Source organism: Plectropomus leopardus, chromosome 4 (assembly GCF_008729295.1).
Source record: "Plectropomus leopardus isolate mb chromosome 4, YSFRI_Pleo_2.0, whole genome shotgun sequence".
Taxonomy (NCBI): Eukaryota; Metazoa; Chordata; class Actinopteri; order Perciformes; family Serranidae; genus Plectropomus; species Plectropomus leopardus.
Window position 1 is genome coordinate 35,310,050 of NC_056466.1, and position 18,209 is coordinate 35,328,258.

General features: G+C 40.7%; 1 protein-coding gene across 1 annotated transcript in view; it reads left to right on the plus strand.

Moving 5' to 3' along the window:
- maml3 (mastermind-like transcriptional coactivator 3) overlaps positions 1–18,209 on the plus strand; it is a 151,232-nt gene that overhangs the window by 28,423 nt on the left and 104,600 nt on the right. The window lies entirely within an intron of this gene.

The window sequence follows — 18,209 nt, forward strand, 5'->3', positions numbered from 1 at the left end:
TTAAAAAGATGAAACAGTAACTTACTGTGAAAATCGGTCCTTGTCGGCAGTAATTTATTGTAAACATACAGTCAAACATTTTGCAGTGTATGCTACAGATCACAGCTGATGAAGATGATTTGTTTCGTCTGTTGTGTCTTAAATTGGTTAATACTAATGCATCTTACAAATATATTTCAGCAGCATACGTCTGCTGACATGCTAACTATGTCAGTGACAATGGCTGTCAGTCAGTCCAGCCTGAAATAACTATTACAGATGTGCATGGTGCCCAGAGGATGAATCCTACTGACTCTGGTGACCTCCTGTCTGTTTCTCTAATGCCACCAGAGTGTTATCATCCACTATATATTGGCATGTACTGAGATTTTCTGCAACACTTTGGTTTATAACTTAGATTGTTAGAGAAACTCAAAAATGAGTCCTAAAACCTGGAAATAAATGTGCATTCAGCACCTCCAGTTCCTTCGTCTCAAAGTCAATGTTTGTTTTTTTTATTTTTTATTTTTTTTGGTTAGGTGCCTGAAATAAGGTCTATGATAAACACAAGCTCAAGAGATGCGTAGAGATGCATGATAATATCAGCAAGTCCTCTGTATCTGCAGTTGTAGTTGACTTTAAAATCAAATATTGGGAACAGCCAACATGCTGATTTCTGCTGATATAACAAACTGATTTTTTTTGTTTGTTTTGCTTTTATTGATAAAATGAACATGTACAAAATATCACCCTAAAGCTGGAAGTTTTTTCACGATTAATTAATATTACAGACACTTAAAAGCATTGTACTTATGTCTCTATCTGCTGGTTGGCCATCAAGATAAGAGTATGCAAAATATGATTTTAATTCCACTGCAGACGAGACTTGGTGATCACTAAAATTACATCAGTGTTGGTTATCGGCCAAATGAGTTGTTATATATCGGCATATTGGTTATCAGCAAAAAATCAATATTGTGCATCCCTACTTTCATGTTTTGTATGACATAAAATATGAAATACCCCTCTTGTGAACTTTGACGCTTTTATGCTAGATGGGCCACTCAGAGGTCGCCTCTGGGTTGGATGTGTCCTGATGTACTTGATTGCAATATACTGCACACAGTGGTATTGCAATATATGATTCCACTTACAATGATAGAGATTTATTGGTATTATCCACTTCTTACTGTGGTCAGACAGTTTCTCTGTGAGCAGAAGTTGAAAGTGACTTCTGCTTCTTTCTCATCTTGATCTTTTGTCTCTTGACAGCATCTTGATCAGGTTTCAGTTTGGACAATGCCTGAATTATACATCACAGCTGAGGTGTTGCTGTAGCTGATTTACAGCTCTCTCCAGGCTTTACCTGCTGTTTGTCCTACTGCAAAACTAGATTACCTTTGATGTACATTATTCCCATTCATGGTCAAAGTTACATTCACTTTGTGATGTTTGGTGCTGTTTGGGATTTCAGTTGAAGTGGCTTTGCCAGAAAAGGAAAAGATGAATTGCACATCTTATATTAAGTGATGTACCTAGGAAAAAACCAAAGAGCCGGAGGTGCAGGTGCATTACCACGCCATTTTGTTCAATCGTTTCTCCAGTACGACTATGCGATATGATAAAATCTATCATCTGACAATAAAAAAATGTCTATCGTGTCATACTATGCCGATTCGTTTATTTAGTTTATGTCATCTGATAACACTTTTAATTATTTTAATTTAATAACACTTTTAATTCTACACAATGCACGGCACTAAAACAAACATGGAGGAGCTGGAAAGCGATAATGAAAGAGGTGATTCAGCACAAGACATTGACACCCACCGGCCTACTCAAAACAAGGAGTAGTCTAAAAGAGGGGCTCCTTCTGTCGTTTGGATGTGTGTGTGTTTGGGTATGAAAAGTCAGACACAGAACCAGGGTGGGTGAATATGCAAATATACTCAATGCATCGCAGTTTGTCCCACTTTGTGATGTATAAAACATTGAGTATAAATTGTCTTTTTTTTTGCCACCCGCATGAGACTCACTTCAACATTTCATTTTTTCCTCTTTCTCCTACGGCTCTCTGCCTCTCTCACACACACACATAAAAAGCAGGGCTTTTGCTGAGCTCCAATCATGACTATTTAGTCACATTTTGTGACAACAGAGCAGGAGTGCGACATGGAAATCTTTGCAATCTATGAAGTGGAGAGCTGTAAGTTTGTTTCAGGCTCTCAGTGGATGAATCCTCACACTGTGGTTACACTTTCCCTTTCTGCTGACATCCAACTGTTGACCAGAAGCTTCAAGTCCACAGCAAAAACATCAACCCTTCTGGCCCAAGATGAGCTGGGTCCTTCAAAATAAAATTGCCATGGGTTCTGCTTTGATTTATTTAATTACAACAATACTTTATTTAACTTTACTTTAACAGTTCTTTATTTGACTTTAGAACAGTATTTTATTAGACTTTAATATAGCAGTAATTTACATTACTTTATCTTATGGCAATAGCCACTTTATTTATAACTAGTTAATTTAATAATTTTGTATTTTAGCACTTTACAGTAGTTCAGAGAAAATTTCAAAATATTGAGGAATATATCATGTATCATGATATAGCCTAAAAATATCAAGATGTAATTTTAAAGCCATATCACCCCTAATATCCAGAGCTTTAGGCTCAGCCACATTGTCCCCAGTGACATTCTGTCCATGTGAAAAAGTCTCATTCTTTTTGACCGTCTAGGTAGGACCTGAGTGGACAAAACAGCCCCAGTCTTTGATGTGGAGCCTTCTCAGTCTGCAGCACAGTCTGCACTGATGATCAGCATCAATGCTCAGAGCATCAAAATGATCCAGTTGATGTTTGCCCTGTAAAACCTGTACAGAACGCGACCTCATTTTGCAGCCTTTAGTGTGTATGTGATGAGTAAGAATTGAAGGTAGGGAGACAGCATCCTGATTGGCTGTCATTTTTTGTGTGACCGTGTTTATTTGTGACTCTCAGTCAGACGCAGTCATGGAAAAACACCCAAAGAAAGGAAAATGTTGTGGAAACTGAAATGTGACTCCGCTGCTGGTGAGAATGTGTCGGTCCTGCAGAGGGCAGGTAGAAGAAGCAGACTGAGGGATCCAGCAAAGAAATGGCACAGAGCCCGCGCTGGTACAGCAGCACGTACACATGAGCTTCCCATTAGCCCCCCTTCTCTTTCTCTCTCTTTGTCTGTCTGTCTGTCTCTCTCCCTTTGTCTCTCGCTCCCTCTTTGTCTGTCTATTGCTCTCTCTGTCTATCTTTCTCCGTGTGTGTGTGTGTCCCTCTCCCTCTCTTTGTCTGTCTGTCCATCTCTCTCTCTCTTTCTCTCTCTCTCTCTCCCCCTCCTCCTGAGTGGCTGTTTTTGTGGATTGTTCCGCCGCCGTTGTCATAGCGACTGTGATGCAGACCGCCCGAACAGGCTGCCTGTCTACTTGGATATGTCAAGTGTGTGTGTGTGTGTGTGTGTGTGTGTGTGTGCGTGTGTCTGATAAAACGCCAGAGTGCTCGGTTTAGAGAGGAAGTGTTTGGAGAATTATGTAATGTCCTCTTTTTTAAAGGGGGAAAAAGTTAAGAAGAAGAAAAAAAAGTATCTGTCCATCTGTATGTCTCTCTCTGCATGTTTCTCAGAATGCTGGGGGGGTGGTATTTATGAATATCATGCAGTCTGAGGCAGGCATATTTTTACTTTATATTTTTTGTCTGTACAGATTAGTTTTGTGAATAGGATGCAGTTTTTACACACTGGCTGTGTGTAAAAACTGCAGGGGGGCTCTCCCACGCTCTTTCCTGTGTGTAAGGAGGGGGGGTGCAGTGACATGGGGTGGGAGAAGAAGGCGAAAAAGTCGAAGGAGAGGGTGGTATGAGCTGGGGTGGGGGTGGTAGGGAGGGAGGTTGGGCTCGATGCCAAGTGGGAGGTGTGTGAATCCTTGTGATACTGCTAGTCTCCCACAGAGAGCCCTCTCATTGGACAGCATAAGGGGGTCTATAAATAGGCCCCTAATCTGTGAAAGAGAGAGCTAAAAATAGAGTGAGAGATGCAAACAGACAGAGAGGGGAATCATGAGAGGTAGTAATGAACATCTTGATGATATGCAGCTGAAAAGAGTTGTGAACACAGCAAGAAAGTTGGAAAAAGTCTGGCAACGTCCAGAAAACATCCAGAAATAAGAACTGCATCGAGGAATTGACCTTAAAAAACAACGGGCCTCATTCACACACAATTCAGTGCTAACTAACATACAAACTTTTAAAGCACAAATCCAAGATTTCTCACTATTATCTTCCCTGAAATTGTTTGTAGTATGTGAATAAATGCAGAACACCAGGGGTCGACCAACATTGGTTTTTCAGGGCCGGTAACAATACCTATTATTACTATTTAATGAGACTGTTGACCAATATTTGGAACCTATTAGATTTACAATAAAAATTTACGTTTCTGTCGAAATTCAGACATTGGAATACAACAAACTCCAACACAAAACTTTGTTTAAATGCCTTTAGAAAATGTTTAATCCAAACTGAAACTATCAACATTATGTACAGCAAGTCCCAGCATTTTTTTTTGGAAATTCAGTGAAAAATTAAGTATATAAATATAATATATATAATGAATTAAAGAAATGGATAAATAAAAATAGCTCCCTGAGGTTTTACAAAGTAAAAGTTCCTCCCATAATGACAGTTTCTTTACATGTATTGTACTGTTGTTGAGTGTAATATGCACACTTTTTCATTAATTAATTTTATCTGCGATCATTAAAATAAAATGCAGACAGATAAATAAAATGATAAAATGCCAAATATCGGCCCAAAGAGTCGGCCAGGCTGATAATCTGTTGACCCTAATTAACACTGAAGTTTATCTGTCATGCCACGGTTAAGTTCCCTTTATTTTTGGTTCAAATTTCATGATTGTCTTGTGATGTGGCCGTAGAAAGCAGATACAGCAGGTACATTCAAGGAAGCTCTGATATCTGACTGAGAGTCAGCTGCTGAAAAGAATTGCAATTGACCTGTTGGGAGTGGAAAAGTAAATATTCAGTTTCATTCAGATTGACAGAAAAAGATTTCAGCATTGAAACACTGAGCAAAACTTGCTCTTAAATCCTTCTCTATAACATTAACATGGAGTTATACCCATTTTCATTAGTACATTAGTAAACAGAAACATTCTCTCTCAAATCCAAAAACTTCTGAAAATTCTCATCAAACAGGAGGATGAAACCACAGATATTGACAGTGCTGGCAGCATAAGCAAACAACCCCACAACTGGCATCACATTTTCATTCAGATTCCATCAAACACAAAAATCACAATTCTTTCACGTGAAACAGCCTAAACTGGTTTCGCACTCATGTTGGACCATCATGATACTCATAAGAAGCCGATAAAGAAACAGGTTTTCGGTGCCTTACATCTCTGTAAAGTCTTGACTTTTTTGTTCAGCTTTAGTTTTCTGAACTCACCTGCATTAGAGTTTGTTGACAGGTAAAACAATTTTCTTCTTCCTCAGCAGCATTTAGCTCCATATGGCATGAGCAGATATTAATTTGTGTATTGTTATATTACCTCACTGCCTGTCTTTGCACAGCTGTGGTCAACAAGCTTAAGTTGATGTTTTGTGTGTGTGAATCCCAAATTTGTGCAACAAACTTGAATTTAACATTGGCAGGGGTTGCCTGAAAATGTAACTCTGTTGGTGTACCATCATCGTCCTCCATGTTTGGTTTTCACCACAGATTTTAATAATAGTCAGACAGTGGACCAAAGATGGCGCCTATTGATTGATTTTTTAATTGCTTTCTCAGCTTGAGGAAAGTTTAACAAATGTAAGACCTACATGGCTTAAAAATACAGAATAGATAGAGTCATGATTGTTGTTTGCAACTGGATATGTCTTGTCAGTAGTTTTACAGACGCCTCGGGGAAAAATGCTTTTTGGGCTGCAGAGGATTTTTTTGTGCAATAATGCGAGTAGCCACTGGGAGAAATTTGCTGCAATGCTGAGCAGCTTTACTGGGAGCCTGCTTTTCCTCTTTGCTCGTTCTCGCTCTGTCTTGGCAGGATTGAGAGCAAACGTCCTTTGCTTTTGTCTTTTGTTTGTGTGTGTGTACTTTTTTTGATAATTCTGTGTCCCCTTTCTAAATTCAGACAAATTCAGATTCATGGGGATCTGTGAACGCAGTGCAGGCAAAACTCTTCATGAGTTCTTTTTTTCCTCAGCAGCAGTTTGTGAATTTGAGTCACAGGATGGATAATTGATGTGTCAATCTGTTCAGAGCCGATCAGATCGATGGATGAGAGGAACAGCTGCCGCAGAGTCGAGTGAAAGCAAACTTTTAGACCTAGTGCAATAAACGATTAAGTTTCACTTTCACTGTGCCTGATGTTCTGCTGCTCCATCTGTGCCCAGAGTACACTCTGCACTCTGAGAATGTGGTGCAATGAATAACTGAATAGTATACACACTAGGGCTGCTCCCTGAAAGTCGGAAATACGAAACATCAGTTGTAGACCCTCAGTTGAGAGTGATTGTTTCAAGTCAAGCAGTAAGTTTTTCTTGTTGGTTTTCTTCTTCTTCTTTTTTTTGCTAGTCACTATGCTGTGTAGTGTGTTTGGTCCTGGGATTTTGGAGCAAAGTGAGCACTCTTCAATTTCACACTACTCTTTGATACAGGCTGCCGTGTAAATGCGATGCAGCAGCACAGAGGAAGAGAGACTATGCTGTAAAGGGCTGATCACACCAAGAAGCATCGCTAGAAAAGCATCGCCAGCAAAACCATTCTTTCCCTGCTGTACAGTGCACCTTTTGGGCGCTCCTCTCATGCTGCTGCTCAGCGTGTTTTTCTGGTGGTTTTTGGAGCGTGCATTTAACTTAAAATATTTTCAACTTTTCTGTTCAAGGCTTAGAGTCACACTCCTCGTTAGTATAACTTTTGGCCATGGGTACACAGTATGTGCATGCAGCTTAACTCTCCAAGCGCTCCCAGGTATTTTCCAGATGCGCTTCCAAGGCATTTTTGGAGCAGTCACGCCTGGCGAGATGCCTCTTGGTGTGATTGCCCCTTTTAGGCTGTGAGACAAAATTATCTTCTCTCTTCTGCTCAGAAATGGTGAATTTACAGCTAACAGCAATTTAATGTGCCGCAGTTTCTGGCTTTTGTTTGATTTCTGGTGTTGGCAAAAAATATTTTTGTGCACTGCTGATCCACTGTTAGCTTGTTTGTTATATTACATGAATGTTGCTGTTACTCTGAAGTCCCGCTGAGCCTTGTTCAAACTTTCAAACTTTATATGAAATAACCCCGAATTGTTGAATATTCGTATTGAGCAGTTAAATCTGATTCGACTGGCATAATTCTGAGTTAGGTACAGCCCTAATATATATTCCCATAGCGCTCCTAATGAACAGTAAAGCACCAAAAATATCAAATCAATACGTGGTTGCAGATGTTTTGATAGTGGCGGGCCTCCACAAATAAATAATGGTGGCCATGCCATCAGGTTAATTAATAATATTAATTAATTAATAATTGTTTGCGCTTTGATACACACAGTTCTTTTAGCCTTTTTAACGCTGACCCGACACTGCCGGAATTCTCGTGGTCCCTCAGTGGGACAGCTTCAGCTCCAATAAAGAAACTGTGGTCGAAAAGTGAAAACTGCAAGAAGTCAGTGTGAAGTTCCTCCCTGATCTTCAGCTCCTAAGATAAACTTTTTCATGTCTTCTAATCTCCTCTCCTCCAAACTTCTCTTCTTCCCACTCATTCATAGCTTTCTCAACTCTCTAATTATGTTCACTTACTGAGAGAGTTGGGAGGGTGGGAGTGCATATGTGTGTGTGTGTGTGTGTGTGTGTGTACTCTACAGTTGCCCACATGTTTAAGCCTGTAATTAGTGCTCTTTAAGATGACAAAATTCTGAGAAAATGTTAAAAAGAGCAGGCCTAGGCGTGTGCATGAACATGCACATGGGGCCACGCAGAGAAGTGAAGGGGGCTGGGGTGGGGGCGGAGGGTTAAAAAATAATCTTTTTCTTAGCTTTCTTTGCCTTGAGAGAAAGGTCATGGAAATGTTGCAGAGGAAAAAATCGTAATAATTTGTCATGCATTAGTCCATGTCTGTGTGCTGGTCAGGACTTAAAGGGAATGGCTGCTAGTTCCAGAGACACTGGAGGACTTGCTTGGATTGGAGCATAATGAGTCTATATTTAAAGCTGTGTGTGCAAGCTTGTGTCTGTGTGTTTTAGAAAGTGACTCATCATTTGTATTTGTGCACGTACAGTAACCCAACACCCAACCCAGCCAAGGACCCGAGCAACACTTATTATTCTCTCTGTCTCTCATTGGGCCTGCCGTCTTCATTCTTGCTTATTGCCATGCATTTCTTTCTTTCCTTTTGCTTTTTGTGTCCTTTTTGTGTTGTTTTCTTGTATTTTTTATTATCCCTCCTGTTTTTGCTAGTTTTTTGCCCTCATCCCACTAGAATCCAACTGATATTTCCTTTAGCCTCTCTGTGTAGCCTCTGTGAGTCGCCTCTGGTGCAGTCGTGTGTCATACGCTGTCACCAAGAGCATTGTGTCTGAGTTTCATCACAGGCAGAGAGCACCCACTCCGTCACTTCCCGTGAGCTGCAGGTCATGTGAGGTCACAGCAGCCTCCATTGTGCTTTGAATGTGAGCTTACAGTCCACACAGCCTTTAACTGGCTGCACTCTTTAGGTAATAATGGCTCATGGATGAAGTCAGTTGCCTTGCATTTTAACTGTCACACATTTGAAGTTTCTGTTGTTTTAAAGCTCTTGGAGGTGTAAGGAGGTGGATTTAATCTCCCCTGAGCAGTTTTGATTTAGTGTGTCACAATTTTCTATTTGAGTGCAGCAGACCAAACCAGCTCTGTATCAATAATGCTTGTAGTATGCTTTAGTCCATTTAACCAGTGCCTCGATTGCAGACAGGACTAAAAATACTCAAAATAGAGACTCTTTAAGCCCAGACACACAAAACCCACATAAGGACTAGTAGCAACAAAGGCTGATTAATGCTGTGCCTCAAGTCGCCTGTGTCTTGGCCAAGAAGTTGCACTTAAACACATCGCAAAGACTACAGCCAACAGCCAACCAACATGCACATTCTGTGCCTGCACAAGAGGAAATGACTCCATACCAGCAGAGAGCGGTCATCTGTAATCAGCATTCAAAAACAGAACTTGAATACCGACAGGATGGATTCAAGATGCTCTTTAGCCTGTTAGCACATTAACAACACAACACATATTGAGAGAACAAATGGTATTTACCGTAATTGAACACTAACTCAAACAATTACAAACTGTTTCTGCTTAAGCGCTTGACGGCTAAAACATGATCTTACCTTTTTTAATGCCGTTGTTTCAAACTCACTCTGTCTTAACTAGAGTTGTTTGCTTTCCTCACTTCTGTCTCTCTTGTGTACTGAGCTCCTAATGTGATCCTATGTAATGTGTCCACTGCTGATTCAACACGCTTTATCAGCCAAAAAGCCACTGACAAGGGCCAACTAGAGCCAACGGTGCAGCACACAGCGGAAAACAGGGCAGAGGATGCTTACCAATGGCCCGACATTGACCCACAGGTGGACCATCTGCCTGGAGTGTCAGGGCCCTTTGGTGAAAAACAAAAGCTGTGGCTAAGGCCTGAGTCTTCCATGGTTCAACAGCGTACTTGTTTTTGCTACTTTAATTTGTGCTATTTCTAGAAAACTTTACATTTTTAACCACTGTGCCACAGTATGTGGTCACAGTGTAGGTCTGAACATCGTGTTATTCCTGTGTAAGAAGAGGAAGCAGACAGGGTTAAAACAACAGGATCTGAACATTGCCAGTTTACATGGCAACACAAGGGGTGGCATTTTCAAAAGATTACACTCTGGTTTCAAAGGTTTCAAAAGTTTGCGTTTTCAGGCCCCCAAACACTGTTGTTCAATGAACGAAAGGCCAAACTGCAATGGTTCCTTAGCCATCCAGGTCATGGTAATTCTAAGGGCTAAATTGTAGGCAACTGGACTTGCTTGACTTTCTTGAAAATGTTTCACCTTTCATCTCAGAGGCTTCTTCAGGTCTAGACCTGAGCCCAGTTGCCTACAATTTGGCCCTTAAAATAAATGTAGAAATAGAGAATGAACGTCATTAACATGATCAACATACATCATACATTAACATTAGCGAACTAGTGGTGACGAGAAACCCCTGCTGCTCAGCCTCCCATCGCTTTGTCTCAGCAAACAAGATCACAAAAATGTAACATAAACCTATACATTAACACATAAACTAACCTTAAACAAACAATGGTCGTGGTCAACAAGGGCAAAAGGTGCAAGACACAATTCAGTGACAAGGGCCATGGACTGCCAGCATGGCGAATTTGCAGGGCCTCAAAGAAGTATTTCGCTGAGCTAAAGAAGGCCCTTGCATAAAACTAGCCTGTAGAAAGACACACATAATTGGTGCTACATGACCAGAAATACAGAGAAAAGGGCTGTTTTTGCTCAAGATGTAGAAAACCTACAAGCACCAGAATGCTATGCAGCAGACGTATTGTGGAGTGGTTTGTGTAAAACAATGACAGCTGGTCAGATCACGTGTTACGGTAAAATGGTGAGCTAAAACATATTTTCTGAAAACATTTTTCATTTGTTAAATGAAAAACATATTAATGTTTTTCAAATGGAGGTGTTAAAGAAGTATTGTTTCGCATTGTATGGAAACAGAGAAAGTTAAAATGATACCAAGCCCAAGTAAGAGAAGAGCACAGTTTGATCAATATTGTACAAACATGTGAATGAGATTAGATAAAGACAGCACTGTGCCAAGATGGCCAATCCTGCTTTTTATTCTGTGATCTGTGGGTCTTTCTGTCTTGGCCAGTCTCTCCCTCTCTTCCTTTGACTCTCTCTATCTCTTCCTCTGTCTCACCCTCCCTGCTTTCCCTCTCTGACTGTCATTCCACATTTATGACCGGCATGTGATGTGTACCCAAGACAGATGGGGCATGGCAAGATGGCCGCTGTTGCCCTGGCAACAGAATGGATATCAGGAGGAGAGAGTGAATTTTTTTCTTTTTGGTTGGATGTTAAGGTTATCAGGGAGATCCAGAGAGTATGTGAAGAGGGCAGCAGTTTCTCTGCAGCCTCTCTCTAGACTTCAGCACTAACAGCTTTAACTAGTGCTGAGAATATCTTTCTGTCTAGTGGACATCTCACTCCTTGGTGTTTACAGTGTTTGTTCACCAGCAATATGGCACAGACATTGAGATTTAACATAAAGTGACATAAACCCCTTCCTCACTGCATGAAAAAAAAACCCACTAAACCCTGCTAATGTCTGGGTGTTTTATATAGTGGAAAAGTTACGATCAGCCTTCACTCCCAGGTCAAATGACTGCTCTAGTCACAGGTATTTATCAGCGCCGGCTCCGATTGCCAGTGATGGAAATACGACAGCCTGATAGATGCACTAATTTTAGCCCATTTGCTAGGGCAATTCAATGACAGGTCACCACAAAACACATTCTGTCAACATCATTCCAAGTTCATTTGCACCGAGTTTGAAAGACAGACTACATTATCAAGACACATAAAAATGAAGTAACTACCATACATTTTCACTGGCTTCCATGCTGCTCCATGTTTGCTAACCCTGTTTTTCAGGTTGTTAGAAAGGCATACTGCCTGCTGCAGAGCCATGTGCACAGCTCTGGTATAGTGGTATTCTGCAAAGAGTCACTCTCTTGTTTTTAGCTGGTTTTCCTGTGTTTAAAAAACCTGCTAAACCTGCGCTAGTTTTGGTGGAAAAGGGGTAAATGTATTTGGCAACCTAGGTGTAAGTAACTCTGTGTGTGTGTGTTTGTGTGTGTGTGTGTGTGTGTGTGTGTGTGTGTGTGTATGGGAGCATGGGTTATGGTCTTTTGCTGTCTGTCTTGATGCAGTGCTGGATTAGAGGGGTTACATAATGCGCTCTGAGCTTCAAGCAGCATACGCTAAGAGGATTACCAAAAGTCTACTAAAGACACTGGTCCTCAGACACACACACACAAAGGCACACACACACAGAAGGCAAAAGGTGCCACAATGTGTAATACGACACTAAGATATAGTGTCCACCTGCATGTGCAGTATGTGTAAGAGTCCACTACATTGAGTCATTTGTTGTGGTGCACACAGACTACACAGACACACATAGTGACGCACAGAATACCTCTGACTGGTGTTATGTAATGGTGGGCTTCTCATCTCACTCATCTGTTCTTCAGAGGGTAACAAACTTTGTTTTTTATCCACCAGCCACAACAACTGATGGTTTTCAGAAAACTCAAAATGTTGGCATCTACACCTGAGATAGTTAAATATAGTGGAGTTTCAGTAAAGTAATAGTTGGTAACCCAAAAAAGAAGTACACAAACTAACAGGCCACACTTAAGGCTGACTAGCTAATGGTGGCTAATGCTACATTTAAGTGTTTGTATGGTTCTCAAATACACATTGTGTTATTTTCAGTCATATTCTCCTAACTGCATTTCCTTTCTCATACAACATTTATCAATCCCTTTTCTGTAAAATGACTTGGACTTACAGTAGTCTTCTATACTAATATTGTCAGGTTACATTGCAATTGTTGAATAAAATCATGCGACTAATAAACTGCTTTTGTAGTTGGGAGAAGTCATCTCATGTAACAATAATCGTAAACAGGGGCAGAGGCATGTTTCTCTTACTTGTCCTGTAATGTTATCCCCACCACTCACAGTCGCCATCTTTCTCAGCTCAGCTGCCTGTTCCATCATGCTGAGGAACATCATGGTGACCAGTAAAAATGTACCTCTGGTGGCACGTGCTGTGCACTACATTGCCCCGATGCAGTGTTTCTGTTTCAGATGAATAGAAAGAGGAGCGTCTGTATTTTTGACGATATTGAGAAATCATACCTTCGGGATTTCTAAATGTCCCGCTATACTGTAATACCTTGATAGCGCCCACGCCTAAATCACATATTTTGCTTCTTCACAAACATTAGCTTAGTTTCCACCAAATGCTTTTGCTATGGTACCTTTGGAACCAGAAGTACCACCTACAAAGGGATACTAACACCCTATATGTGCGTTTGAGCATTTCCACTGCAGACAGTACTCTGACATGTGGGCAGGGTTGTTGTCACCAATCAACAGACTGCAGCGTTTGTAGCTCAATCTTTTAGTACCGGATCTGTGTGCTAGGTACCCCAAGCAGAGGGATGACAAAAAGTGGGGATGGTTTCAAAGGTACAAAAGGTACCATCCACAACTTTTCACAATGGAAACACAGAAAATGCAAACCAAACTAAACTGTAACAACCTGCTGGTTGAAACACCCCGATTGAAATTTGCCATGTTTGCACATGTGCAATCAGGTGTACTGCAGACTGTAACTCTCAGCATTGCTGTGGTTGTTGTCACCATGGCTACCAGGCCTCTGAACTTCTGCCCTCATCGGCTTGTGTTTGGGGAACTTGCTGAGCTTCTGAAAGGAGACAGGGAGGATAGGCTCTGTGTGTGTATTTGTGTGTGTGTGTGTGTGTGACTGAGCTCTACATGTAGCACCTCTGCCAACAGGACTAGTGTCTAATCTTGTTATGAGTGGACATGAGTGTGTGTGTGTGTGTGTGTGTGTGTGTGTGTGTGTGTGTGTGTGTTAGTTGGCACACACTTTCCTTGTGCAGGGCCATCATTGCAACTAGAAATCTACTCAGCATAAGTTCTCCTACTTCAGCTTTTTTATACAAATATAATGTGTCGCACAATTTCTAAAACTTTCTGAAATGGACAATCCAACATTCACACCCATGTGTCCGATGTGACCAGCCAGCTGTATGAAGGGAGAGAAAAAAGGCTAGTTTGAACTTCTCTCACTAGCTCTCTTCTTTCATCGTTAGCATTTATTCCATTGTGCATGTGATCAGCTGAGTGCAACACCATGAATGTCTTCCAGGAGTGAGTGTTCCAAAAAGTGCACCATTATACTCATATTTAAAGGTCCTCAGTTTAGGATTTGTTCCCAGTCTTTATGTTAAGCTAAGCTAGGCTAGGCTAAGCTAACTAGCTGATGGCTATTTTTACTGTAAAGACATGAGAGTGTTATTGATTATCACATATAACATGGTAGAAAAAGAGATTAAGCATACTTCAAATTTTGAACTGTTTTTTTAAGTCAAGTAAATTGTGATGAAGACTGTATTTAGAATTATAAAGCAGATAAGCTGTTTTCTGCTCGTGTATCATTTGTCCAGCAGTAAAGGGGCAGTGAAACTACGATTGCAAATGACTGTATGGATGAATGTGATGCTGTACTTCACAGCTTCTGTAAATCCACCTGCTGGATGGACTGCCGTTGGTATATGAATTTTGCCAGCTTTTGAGAGCACAGCACTTGGTAGAAAAGGTCAGAGGTGAGCAGAAGTGCATGAACCACACTTACAGCAGTTTACACAAAGCTCCCACGTGTGTGTGTTTGAGGGATGAAAAGGCGGCCTGGAGATGGGATGGAGAATACCTCAGCAACTCAGACATTTTATTGTGGCGTAAAAGGGACCCTGCAGGAAGGAATTAATGACAGGCCAGACCCCCTCCCACCTCTTCGTATGTTCACACACACACACACACTCACTCTCCATTTCCTGACACAAGATATAAATAAAAGAGGCAGAGAGTGCAGAGGGAAGAAAGAGAAAAGGAGGGATGGTGAGTGTGTCGCGCAGGGGTGGGCAACCTTTTCGATATAAAGTGTAATTTTTACATTTTCTTGCTAATCAGTGTGCCATATCAATATAAATATAAACCCTTCCTCCTTATGCGCCATAAAAGCTTTGGCGATATCCTTCACTTTTGTTGTTTTAGGCATCTCCTCCCTCACAGTCAGATCACAGGATCTTGCTATGCTGCCAAACGTGGTGTCATTCACATCCACGCTGTCATGGATAATGGATTGGTGCTTTAATATAGCTGATCTGATCACACTCTCTGCTACAGGTGTTGAAAACTTATTCTATACTTGTTTGACTGCAAATGTGATTAATAGTGATTAAACAGACAGCCGTAAATGCTATGTTGTAAGAAAAATAAAAGAGCATTGGGACTCGTCACTTCAAATTCTCATGCACTCACATATCAACCGACACATTGATATATGAAAGGTTTATTGCATAACAATCATACATTGTTGTGTCCTTGACTGCTTCATCTCTCCCATCTGAACTGTAGAAGTGGACTATCAAATAGTTGTTGTTGAGCTGAGAGCTGTGAGACAGCTGTAGCTCTGTTTGGGCTCACCAGGCTGTCTGATCAAAGCTTCCAGTCACCTCACTTCACTTCCTCTGTTCAAAGTACATATTTTTCCTCCGCACTGAGCAATTATTACCAACATTTTAGGCACACTGCCTTTTGGTTTAATCTCTAAATAAAACAGTTTAGATCATGTGGCGAAACTCTAGGTTTATTTACAACAAATCGTATTGTCTTCACTCTTTCTCGTCCCGTCGGACTCCGCTGGTGTCACCAAAGCAGCTACCTTGGTGAGAACAATACTTTTGTAATCAACAGAAATGATAAAAAAAAGACTCAACTTGTAATGAAGCATAATTTTTGTTATTTGGTTGGGGGCTGTCAATTTTTACAAGAATCAAGATTAAACCAATTTGAAATGGCAGGCAGTTTGTTTAAATGATTTAGTTAATCAAGAGATAAGGTGCAGATTTTTCCCCCCACTGACCAGTTGATTTGTTGAAAAGTGAGTAGAACTTCAGGCGACCAAGATTTTCTTTGGTCGATTAAAGCCCGACTGCTCACTGCTATTTTCTTTCCGTATATATCTTATATCTCACTCAATGGGAGTTTTGTTTTCCTCTCAGTCTCACTCAGTACCTTCACATGATGTTAAAAAAAACTGTCAAATTATTATGTTAGACCGACTAAAACTGGACTTTAAAAATACATGTAAACATGTTTGTCTGACTGAAATTCTATTAATTGGAATTTCTAGGTGTGTTAGTCCGACTTTTAGAAATTCCAATTAATAGAATCGATTGGTCAGTGGGGATTTTTTTCGATTAATCGATTAATCTATCAGTTATTTTTTGATTGATCTAACTATTATTTTTTTATTACTCAATAAAAACAAACAACTAATTTACGAAAAATAACATTTTAAAACATTTCATACACTGCAGGGCATTATTCCCCAACAAAAAATAGCCCAGTCTTAACTGGTAATCTGTGTTTTACAGTCTGATATAAAGTCTCTCCAAAATAAAATGAATGCAAGAACTTGTTCCACTCAAGTAAAAGGAATTTAGTGCAATCTACATTTAACAGTCCAACAGCAAAATAAATAAAACAATGTAAAATTCAAGTCACCTTCAGGAGGAGTAACAAAACAGTTACTCTTTGTTACAGTAACAAACCTCAAATCTAGCAGTCCAACAAAACATCTTACAGTAAAATTAGTGCAATTTGAAAAACACTCTAACTTTTCTCTAACAGAAATAATTATAACTAGTAGATTCTTTCTGCATCAGAATAGTCCATCCTTAACTGGGCCTTAAGGCATATCGCTGCCTGCTGATATGAGTGCTGTATTTTCATATTTATGAGCATATATTCCACTCATTTATGAAATTATACAAGCTCCTGCACAGCTGACAACCCCGTCCTGTAAATGTTTCAAAATAAAATGCATTGTATCAGCAGCTGATGGCATTCTGTCCATAGAGACAGACAGATAGCTTTTGTTTTGAAAGGGAAGCAAGGAAATACATGAGGAAATACAAAGATGTTTGTTTTACTTCCTCATCTTTGTGACAGAGAGAGAATTTAAACTGTAGCATAAAGTGGTATAGAGTCAACAAACGCGAGCATCACGCATAAAAAAACAGCAAGTCACCGTTTCTCTGGATGTGCTGCAGCTGACACGCAGTTCAGACGCGCCTGACAAGGGCTGCTCAGGCAGGCAGAGTGCACGCTCTAACTTGATACACGAGCATCGAAACAAAAAACAACACACTCGGCGCTACTCACGCTCTCCCGCTGTGTGAACCAGTGCGATGCATTGACGCACGTTACGTGAATCGACGCATTCACATAATCGATTACGCCGACGCGTCGCCCCAGCCCTAAACACAAGTTTAATTCTACCATTTGTCAAAAAGCATACATTTTATTCAGTTTCCCTGGAAGCCACTCAAAGGGCCACCTGTGGGCCCTGAGGACTCACTACATGTTAAACCTCTGAACATTACTGTCTCTTTCTCATAGCGTGGCCAAATTATGCATTGGCAGCATGTCAAGTGTCATATCAATAAAAGCTATTGGAACTGATTTGCAAACACAGTTGAAGCAATTAGGCAGTTTATGAAGTTGGTGTATAAATTCCTATCTTTGATTGTCTGATGTTTCTTCTCTATAGGAACTCTCCAAAGTTTTACACATGAAACTGAAAAAGAAGAAAAACAGCCTTCAGTTTCTTCTTCTAATTGGCTGTGCTGACAGAATTCATAAATCTTTCCTCTCTGGATTTCCATTACTTCTCGTGCTGTCCTTTTTTCACTCCTCACTCTGAGTGTGTACAACGTTGAAGGATGTTTTTGTCACTCACACACACACACACACACACACACACACACACACACACACACACACACACATCTGCTCTGGTTTGCTTCTATCATGGATTGAATTTAGTGACTCTAAATGTGTCAGAACCTTTCTGTGTGCCAATGTGTACTTCTCCTCTCCTCTCCTCTCCGTTTTGTGTTATCTTTTGATTTCTTGGCTGCCTGACTGTAGGACTCAGTCTTCCGGCAGTGACAAGACAAAAACTGAAAGGGTTAGAGAGTTCGGGTTAGAGGCTTGAACTTTTTTGGAGCAGGTAATGTTTGGCACTTTGAGAACTTTTGCTGCATCTTCTCTCTCCTGAGCACAATTCCTCTCTGGGTGTCTCTGCCTGTTGCTAGCTGCTCCCTTGCTTTCCTTGTCTTTTAATATCCTCTAGTTGATATTCGTCTCTTACTCTTTTTTACAAATTACCTACAAGCTCCTCTCTCTCTCTCTCTCTCTCTCTCTCTCTCTCTCGCACTACCTCTCTGTGTCTCTCTCTCGCTCGCCGCGCGCCCAGCCAGCCACAGGAATGTATCTCGAGGAA